Raw genomic sequence first — 10,902 nt, 5'->3', positions numbered from 1 at the left:
TCCATTGCACCATTGACAGCCTTGACACACATCTGATGGAAGTAAGAGATTGCTTACATCTAGCCCATCTATATTCTCAACTCTGTATTGTATTACATTTTGGCTTAAAACATTAATACATTTTGTAATCAATGCATCTCTTTAATTCATTCAACATCAATTTCATCATCTTCTTCTATTTTATCTTCTTTTTCTTTCACCGCAATGAGTTAAATGCAGATTGCAAGAGTTATCGCATACTAAATCATGCAGCATAGAGATATGACGCATGTAGCAAACCACATAGAGGTGTGCGTTGCGCAAGTATAGTGAGTTAATCCTATTTGCTTAGTGTGAGGATATCGCAATGCTTGTCTATGAGCGGAGTAGCTATAGCCAACCGCTCGAGAGGGTAAGTAGTGAAACTCACTAAGCAAAGTAAGCAATGTTCCCAGAGATAGGAATAACCTAATGCTCAACGCAACCATGTGTTATAGAGATATAAAGCATGTGGCTGACCATCAAGAGGTGTACGATGCATTAGTGTGGCGAGCTGGAATTACCCTTGCGACCAAAATTAAGGACTCGATGAAATCTCCTCCCCCAACCCTAATTCTCCATGCGTCTTATTATGCATTAACAGTTGCCACATCTCTACCGATTCTCATAGTCAAACTTCAATTGTTCAGTGTGTTTAGCTAGGAGTAGTACATAGTAATCAGCTTCTTTCTTTTTATTTTTATTCCCTGTCTTAAACGCATTACTTTACAATCATCTTTTAGTTGCAAGTCCCCGTGTTCGACCTCAGATCATCTAAAAAAACTTGTGATCTCATTATAATTGGTGAGAGAGCAAGAAAACTTGTGACAAGAACACATAGTCATCGTATACACGATTAATACATAATGCATATTCTACAAATTAACGCATGAACATCAACGCATATCCATTAACGCAAAAACAAATTAAATTTTCCTCGCACCAGCTGCCAACAATCGATGTGTAGGGGATTCATCTCATTTCCTCGACCCATTAAAGTGTCTTAGGACATTGTTCCTTAGACAATGTAACTTCATGCCTGAAAGGTAGCAAACCTCTCTTAGAGTTTTGCACACGTGTATACGATTGTTTAGAAACACTGAGCTATCGTGTAGGCTCTCTGTTTGCTACGCGATAGGTAGTATACACTAAACGTGAGCAAATGACTGATCTTTTCCAAAATGAAAATGGTTTCATTTTATTTTTCAATTACGAAAACTGAATGCAACCTCCCACTATCACACGATTACGGAGAAAATGCCGGCACAATTTTCCTATAATTGTCCAAAAATAAATAATAATTATAATCATATTATATTCATTAACCTATAGTTTAATGTCACATCAAATGCAACATAGGAACCATAGTCTTTTTTCCTCCACTAGATATAAATCATATTTATATCCATTTTCCTCCAATTAATGTATCTCATACATAATGTCAAACATATCATATATAATTAACCAGTTCAATCATGTCATATATAATCGAACTCCCTCTTGTCAATTTAAACACTTCAAACTGACCCAAAAAACTGATTCTCAACTTGAATCCATTGAGCTACCAAGGGGACCTTATGAACCTATGGCTTGAAGCTCCAATGTTATGTGAATAGCTAATTAAACTCTTTAGCTACGAGATCCATCATCCATTAACTGCCAGACATTTCACTAAAGACCGATAATTGCACTCTTCTCACCACAGATATATTTCTGTATCCATCAGATATAACCAATCAACAATACGATAACCCTTCACAGATGCCCGTAAGTACAGTTGGGCTAATTTACCATTTTTCCCCTCTAGTTACATCTAACTCCTTAAGTACCAATGATCCCTCTAATGAACAATATAACGTAGTCTTACTATGTTTGGACACCTCTCGGGTCATGAGAAGGTGTGTGGCACCACATCATTCAAGCCTTGGAATCAACCCTTAAGGACAATCTATCTACTTACCCCTGCTTCGTGGAATGAGTGAATTCCATCTTGTGTAGCTGTGTTCCCAGCTCCCAAATCAGACGAATCCCCAAAGTGGTAGGTTTGAGTCAGCGATCTGGCCACTCGCACCCATGCAAATCAAAGGACTGTTCTCAAAGGCAGGAGTTCCCAACTCACTCAAGATTGAGGTCATGTTACCTATGGTCATTCTAGTGAAGTGAAGTCTCTATCATGAACAACGTTAACACTTCGTGGTCCGGTCTTATACAAACTCCTTTGTATAGGATGCCCCCACTCGCATGTCTCCGTATGAATGATCAGGATCAGACGATCTATAACAAGTCACAACACTTGTAACTATTCTACAAAGCGAGCCACATCCATAGCATTACCAGGATAAAGTTTCCCTCATATATCCATATACTACAGATCATTTTGGTTATCACTTAAGACATGATCCACCTGTACGTCTCCACATACGTGCTTGAGTTAGAAACGACAACCAGGGATCTTAGTTTATTTATTTGTGGTAAAGCAAAATAAAATATCCAATGTTCATAGACAAAAGGTGAAGAAAATATCATATATTATACATCACAAGTGTTTGTTCAAAATTGTGTTTACAAACTACAGAACACGAGAGTTTAGGGCATTATCCCTAACATCCTCAAGATTTCCATTCAAAAAGAGGTCTAGATATCCATTTCCAAATCTCATAGTCATAATATGAGGCAATAGATAGGAGTATCCGGATAAACTTCAACATAGCAACAGGTGAGAAAGTCTCCTCATAGTCGACTTCTTCAACTAAGGTATAACCCTTTGTCACCAGTCTAGCCTTGAAGGTTTGAACCTTCCGATCAACACTCCATTTTCTCTTATAGATCCATTTGCAACCTATAGGTTTAATCCCATCAGGTAGATCTACAAGATCTCAAACAGAATTGAAGTACATCGATTCTATTTCGAGATCCATAACTTTAATCCACTCATCTTTGTCAACATCCTCCATTGCATTCTTGTAATACAATGGATCCTCAACATCTCCGTCAGCTACCATAGCTAGGATTTCAGTTAAACCCATGTAACGGACAGGTGGGTTCGTAACCCTCCCACTGCATTGAGATTCCCTCAACACTTGAGGTGGATTTGACCCACAGGATGACCCAAGTTCAACAACTCTTGTTGAGGTATCGAGTTCTTCAACAACTCTTGTTAAAGGCTCGGTAGTTTCTTTGGAAAGTTCATTCAAAACAAATTTACTGTGGGGCTTGTGCTCCTTTATGTGGTTTTCTTTAAGAAAAGTAGCGTTTGTCGACACAAACACTTTATTTTCTTTAGAATCGAAGAAGTAACCACCTCTTGTTCCTTTGGGCTAGCCTACAAATAGGCACAATTTTGAACGAGGTTCCTGTTTCTTAGGATTTGCCTCAAGCACATGTGTTGGGCAACCCCAGGTTCTGAAATGACATAAACTAGCTTTACGACCATTCCATAGTTCCAAAGGTGTTCTAGCAACACTCTTGGATGGAACACAATTTAGGATGTACGCTGTTGTCTCCACTGCATAATCCCAAAATGAGTCAGGTAAGGAATCGTAACTCATCATAAATCGAACCATGTCCAACAGGGTTCGATTTCTCCTTTCTGATACACCATTCTGCTGAGGTGTACCAGGTGCTGAGAGTTGGGATACTATTCCATGTTCTATCAAATAGTTCTGGATTGTTAAATGCATAAACTCTCTACCTCGATTAGATCAAAATGTTTTAATCATTTTGTTTGCATTTTCAACTTCAGCCTTGAATTCTTTGAACTTTTCAAAAGACTCAGACTTATGTTGCATTAAATAAAGGTACCCATATCTTGAATAATCATCAGTAAAGGTGATGAAATATTCATAACCTCCCCTAGCTTTGACATTCATCGGACCACAGAGGTCTGAATGTACTAGCTCTAGAGGTTCTTTGACCTTGTGACATTTTCTAGTAAAAGGTCTTTTAGTCATTTTGCCTTCAAGGAAAGACTCACACACAAGTAAAGAATTTTCTTCTAACTCACCTAGAAGTCCATTCTTCACTAATCTTTCAATCCTATTGAGATTGATGTGTCCTAGTCTTAGATGTCAAAGTTGGGCTTTTTTTTAGGAGAAATTTTAAGCTTTTTTTTAGGAGAAATTTTAAGTCTTTTATGTCGAGTTACTGCAGTCTTAAACATTTCAGTGTTATGGAGTGCCTTAGTAGCTAATGGTCTTAGCACATAAAGGTTGTTTTCTAGTTTTGTAGAACAAATATCAACACCATTTTTAGAAATAAACACATTTTTGGAAATAAACACTTTATTATCAATGAAGTTGGTAGCATAACTTTGTTCAAGCAAACACTTTACAGAAACAAGGTTCTTTTTTGAATAAGGAACTACACATACATTTTTTTAAAATAAGAAATTTGTTCTGTCAAGTCATTTGGGTACCCTCCACTGCCACAATCAATACGACATGCCCAGTTTCAATCCGCATCGTCATCTCACCAACATCTAGTTGCCGTCAAGAACTAATTCCCTAAAATGAAGAACAAACGTAGTTGTGGCCTCAGAATTTAAAGTAGAATCATCATTCTCCACTAAGTAGGTTATCAATATAAGTAAATCATATTTACCTTACTTGGCCTTCTTCTTTTCTGCCAAGTATTTGGGGCAGTTCTTTTTCCAATGACCATTTTGGTTGTAATGGAAATAGATTCCCTTTGCAGCCTTGGGTGGTCTTCTGCCTCCTTGTGCAGCAATTGCAGGGTTAGCTTTCCCCTTCCCACCTTTCTTCTTCTTTCAGTTTTTGGTGCCGGAGAAAGAAGGTACAGGCTTAGTTCCAAAGGTCGAACCTTTATGGAATTTCTCGAAAGATGAAACAACATTTGACTTACCTTTTTTATTCTTGTTTTTATGCAAGGATTGGAATGTCTGTAGCTCATTGAGCAAGGTGGTCAGGTTGTAGTCAATCCTGTTCAAAACAACATTGTTATAAAGTGGACGAAACTTTCAGGTAAATATTCCAAAATAAAGCTAACCTAACTGGCTTCATCGATACTAGACCCATTCATCTCCGCCACGTTGAAGTGGACCATCATGTTGAGAACATGTTCTTGAACAGATGCCCCTTCTTGCATATGGGCATTGGATATCTGTTTAAGAGCGTCATGCCTGAGCTGTGTGGATGGTTGTCCGAACATTCCCCTCACGAACTCCATGATCTCACGGGCCGTGGGCATGGGCTCATGCTGAAGGAAATCCGTTTACAGAGAACCTTTGAGCAGAAGTAGATAGTCCAAATCCCATGGTGATTGAACGCATACATTATAGTCATACAAAACAAGTTATGCACAAAAGTTAAATTATAGCATGCTTCTGAAATAAAAACAAGGGATAAGAAATTATAGCTTTGAAGAACCCTTATTCAAATAAATCCCTCGATCAAATTTGTTCACGAATGCAGAGAATAACTCGAACACTCTTGAACAAGCAGCAAGTAGATCCTTGAACCAATCAGAGACTACCACTTGGATACCTTGGTGTTCTCGATGTGAGAATCCAGAAGTGGTGGGCTCTGGCTGATTTTGGTTAGAGGGAAGGTTTAGAGATTGAGGAGCAAGACGATCGAGTAGACAACAACACAGTTGTGTAGACGACAAACTCTATCGCATAGACAAGTTACTCGATTGTTTAGATATTGAGGTTATCGTATAGTCTCTCTAAAAATCGTGTAGCAACTCGATTATCAACTTTTATCATCCGTAATAATTAGAAAACCATTTTCATTTTATCCCACTTTTTCCATAAAACAAAATAACTACCCACTAAGGGTGGTTATGGAGAAAAAGAAGTTAATTATCAAATAATTAATAAATATAAATAAATATGATAACTAACTTATCATATTATATTTATAACCTATAGTTTTAATATTGCATCATATCCAATAATGTATAAAATACATTATGTCTTTATTTTATGGCATTTAATATAAATCATATTTCTATTAAATTTAATAACTCTTAATCTAATTTATAAAAATTATATTTGATTCATATTCAAATATTAGTTCCTCCAATCAAACAATAATGTATCAAATACATTATGTCAATTATATCATATATAATCAAATTCATTCTTATTAATTTGAACATTATAATCAAATTAACCCAAAAACTGATTCTCAACTTAAATACATTGAGCTACCAAGGGGACCTTATGAAACTATAGCTTGAAGCTTGAACGGTACGTGAATAACTTATTAAATTCTTTAATCACATTATCCACCATCCTTTAACTACCAGACACTCCATTAAAGACTGATAGCTGTACTTTTCGCATTACAAATATATTTTTGTGTCTATTGGATATAACCAATCAACGGTATGAGACCCTTCACAAATTGCTCGTAAGTACAGCTGGGCCAAATTCTCGTTTTTTCCCTATAGTTATATTTAACTCTTTAAGTACCACTGATCTCTCTAATGAATAATAAATCATTAAACCCTCTCGGACCAAGAGAGGGTGTGGCGCCTCATTGTTCAAGATTCGGAATCAGCTTTGAAGGGAGCAATTTATCTACTTACCCCTACTTTAGGGAATGAGTGAATTCCATCTTGTGTAGTTGAGTTCCCAGCTCCCCAATAAGACAAATCCCCAAAATGGTAGGCTTGTTGAGTCGGCGATCTAGCCACTCTCACCCATGCAAATCAAAGGACGACTCTCTTAGGCAGGAGTTCACAACTCACTCAGGATTAAGGTCATGTTACCTATGGTCATCCTAGTGAAATGAAAGTCTCAATTATGAACGGCGTTAGAGATTAAACATTTCGTGGTCCGATCTTATACAAACTCCTTTGTATAGAATATCCCCGCTCGCATGTCTAATACATGAATGATCGAGATTGGATCAATTGTAGCATTTTACAATTTATAACATCTATAAAGTGGGCCATACTCATAGTGTCACAAGAATAAGGCACCCAGCCTTATCCATATACTGCAGACCATTTAGGTTATCACTTAAACACGATCCACTTATATGTCTCCACATACATGTTTACGTTATAACGATAATCATGGATCTTAGTTTACTGGTTTGTGGTTAATGCAACTAAAATATCATATATTTCATAGACTGAAGTGAATAAAATATCATATACTATAAAACACAAAATGTTTGTTCATACAAATGTTTACAAACTATAGAATCCTACGAGATTTAGGGCATCAACCCCAACACATGCTTCTTGACCAAGACTTCGATAAGGCTAGCCAAGATATATGCTCAGACCTTTTCGTTTTCCCTTGTCCAGCGTGATAACGGGCAGAAATGCACGTTATCATAGTGCTAAGTTCTTAAACAATGTTAGCTTGCGTTGATAGAATATGTTAAATTGCATCCATTAAACATCAATTTCATAATATTGCAGTCGCATGCGTTCATCGCATTAGAACAGTTGATTCTTGTATTTTTATGCAGAATATGCGTTGACGCAATGCAAGAATTGCGATCATAGGAAATCATTGGTCGAGCACAACTTCACCACAAAGCTTTGCGATGATTGTGTTTGTAAACATTCACACCAGAAGGATTGTCGCGATTTGGTCAACGCAACATGGTGGATACATCTAGGTGAAAGGCTAATTAATCGTGATGGGACAAAAAGCTGATGACAGTCAAATCCGAATTAAGGTGATAGCCGATAACGATACAAGTACATTCAGCTTTTCGGTGATAAGTATTCAGCGCATCAGTCAGGAATTAAAGTCGTCCCATCTGTACAATCATGAAAGAGAAGCCGCCTTTCACCCTGGATGTTCTATAAATACTAAGGGCAACCTTCAGAAAAGGGGTTCAGTGATTTTTTGTTCCACAAGTTCACGAGTCTGTTCATAGTTTTCCTTTCATTTTAAGGCGGAGCAAGAGAAGAGTGGTGATGCCAGAGATCGCTCAGGGAAATTCGAGATAGAACCTTGGGGCGTAAAAGTAGAGAGCGGATCGACTCTCGCGAGAGTGAGATTATCTTTTGAGCACGAGTAGAAAAACAGTGTAAAAGCTTGGGTAGCAAGAGATTGCTACCAGGATCTTTATTCTATGCTTGCATTGTTATTTTGTACTACATCTTCATATTTATACAATGAAAGTTCTATTTCTACATCTGTTCACTCTCTTAGCACGCATGAATATGTAAACTAGTCGAATGGGTTGAGAAGAACTAAGCTAACATGAACTAGGAGGTTTGTTGGTTACGATTGTTTTGTTTTATGCTGTGCAAAATCCCCTTTAAAGTTACTTGAGAGAGAGTCTAAAGAAAGAACCTAATGACTCGAGAGAGCTAGGTTAGAATCTAGACTCGAGAGAGCAAGATTAGAACTGCATAAACAAGAAATAAGGACTTAGAGATAAGCTATGTTTGACAACCTGCATTGCATGCATCCTAGAGATAGGAATGATATTGTGTGGTCGCCTTATTTTTGTGTGTGTGTTATCCTGTCATAGCATAAATAAGAATAGAGGCTTATGTGTAGGATCTATAGACTTATTGCATATATCGCATGTGTTCTAGCGTTAGAAGCCGTAGCATTCGCATCGAGAGGTGGTTTACTATTGTATGCATGTTGCATGATCGCAAATCATGAATGCATTCTAGAAAGTGTTAGCCGAAACCCTTCTCAACCCATTCACCGCATACTCATCGCATCTTCTGCTTACCAACTTTTTTCAAACTCCACCGCATTTGTTATTTTTCTCATTAACGCAATCAACAACAAACCAACAATTTATTTATTTGGTTACCGCAAAGTGTTCATAAAAATTACCAACGCAATCTGTTTTCACAAGTCTCTGAGTTCGACCCTAGACTTACCAGGAAACTCAGTGGAATTTACACTTGGATTCCGCTAAGGAGACTTAAGTGCACAACGCAATTTCATCAACGCATATCACCTACATTTCCACTTCACAAAAATAAGCATCACAGCGCTCGTATACCTCTCAAACGTTTCAAGGAGCATTTGGAGTAGGAATGGGAGGACAATCTTTCGTCAGGACGAATTGAAGATCATCAATGATCAAAATTATGTTGATCGTATTTTTTTCAAGATGCATAGTTTTTGCCAGTTAATTTGTTAGTGGCGAGCAAGTTTAGAGTAGTGGTAGCCATTGTAATAAAAAATTTGCTGAAACTATACAAATTATTTATTATTAGTCTACTTGCATTAAATCACTAAAACAACCAATTAGTTTTTAGCAAAATAGTCTAATGTACCCTGAGTGACATCTATTTTGTAATGATGTTTCAGTGAGGTAGGACAAAAGTCACCGTAGTGTGATCAAGTGCCCTTTCACTAAAATGAGACATTCTCAATCTTAGATAGAAACAACACCTTGTCACTGGAACTAATAGTCACCATTGTTTAGTCCAAAATTTGTTAACTTGCTTAATAATTCTTGTAAGTGTTGTTGGAATTGATGCCCTAAATTTTTAGGGTCTTGTAGTTTGTAAACACATGTATGAACAAACAGTTTTGTGATATATAATATGAGATATTTTATTCGCTTCAGTCTATGAAATATGAGATATTTTAGTAGCATTAACCACAAACCAATAAACTAAGATCCTGGTTATCGTTGTAACTTAAGCATGTATGTAGAGACATACAAGTGGATCGTGCTTTAAGTGATAACCTAAATGGTCTATAGTATATGATTAAAGGAGGGAAACCTTATCCTGGTGACACTACGAGTGTGCCTGCTTTGTAGGTATTACAAGTGTTGTTAAGTGCTACAAATGGTCTAATCTTGATCATTCATGTTTTAGACATGTGAGCGGGGATACTCTATACATAGGAGTTCGTATAAGACTGGATCAAGAAATGTTTAGTCTTGTTATATAACGTTGTTCATGATAGAGACTTTCATTTCACTAGGATGACGATTGGTAACATGATCTTAATCTTGAGTGAGTTGTGAACTCCTGCCTATGAGGGCGGTTCTTTAATTTGCATAGGTGCGAGTGGCCAGATCGCTGACTCAAACCTACCACTTTGACGATTCGTCTGATTGAGGAGTTGGGAACTCAGCTACACAAGAAGGAATTCACTCTTTCCCCGAAACAGAGGTAAGTAGATAAAATTGTTCCCTTAAGGGCTGATTCTGGGGCTTGAACAATGTGGCGCCACATTTTCTCTTGGCCCGAAAAGGGTTTAATCATAGTGAGACTATGATGTAGTGTTCACTAGAGGAATCAGTGGTACTTAAGGAGTTAGATGTAACTATAGGGGCAAAATGGTTAATTGGCCCAGCTGTACTTACGAGCGATTTGTGAAGGGTCATCGTACTGTTGATTGGTTATATCTGATGGATATAGAAATATATTTGTACTGCGAAGAGTGCAGTTGTCGGTCTTTAGTGGAGTGCCCGACAGTTAACGGATAGTGGATATCGTGATTAAAGAGTTTAGTCAATTATTCACGTATCGTAGGAATTTCAAGCTATAGGTTCATAAGGTCCCCTTGGTAGCTCAAGGGATTCATGTTGAGAATCTGTTTTTGGGTTAGTTTGAAGTGTTCAAATTAACAAGAGGGAATTTAATTATATATGATATAATTCAATTAATTCCATTATATATGATATAATTTATTTGATGTATTTGATACATTATTTGATTGAAGGAATTAATATAAATATGATTTATATTAAATGCCATAAAGGAGAAAAAGAACTATGGTTTATATATTGCATATGATGTGATATTAAAACTAGAGGTTATAAATATAATATGATAGATTAGTTATTATATTTACTTATAATAAATTAATTATAAGATGATTGATTTCGGTTTTCTCCAATAACCACCTTAGTGGTTGGTTTTAGTTAGTTTATGGCAATCGAATGGATAAAGAAGAAAAGAGTT

This window comes from Benincasa hispida, chromosome 11 (assembly GCF_027475165.1).
Source record: "Benincasa hispida cultivar pf3 chromosome 11, pf3_genome.v1.1, whole genome shotgun sequence".
Classification (NCBI taxonomy): domain Eukaryota; kingdom Viridiplantae; phylum Streptophyta; class Magnoliopsida; order Cucurbitales; family Cucurbitaceae; genus Benincasa; species Benincasa hispida.
This window is presented reverse-complemented; position numbering follows the sequence as displayed.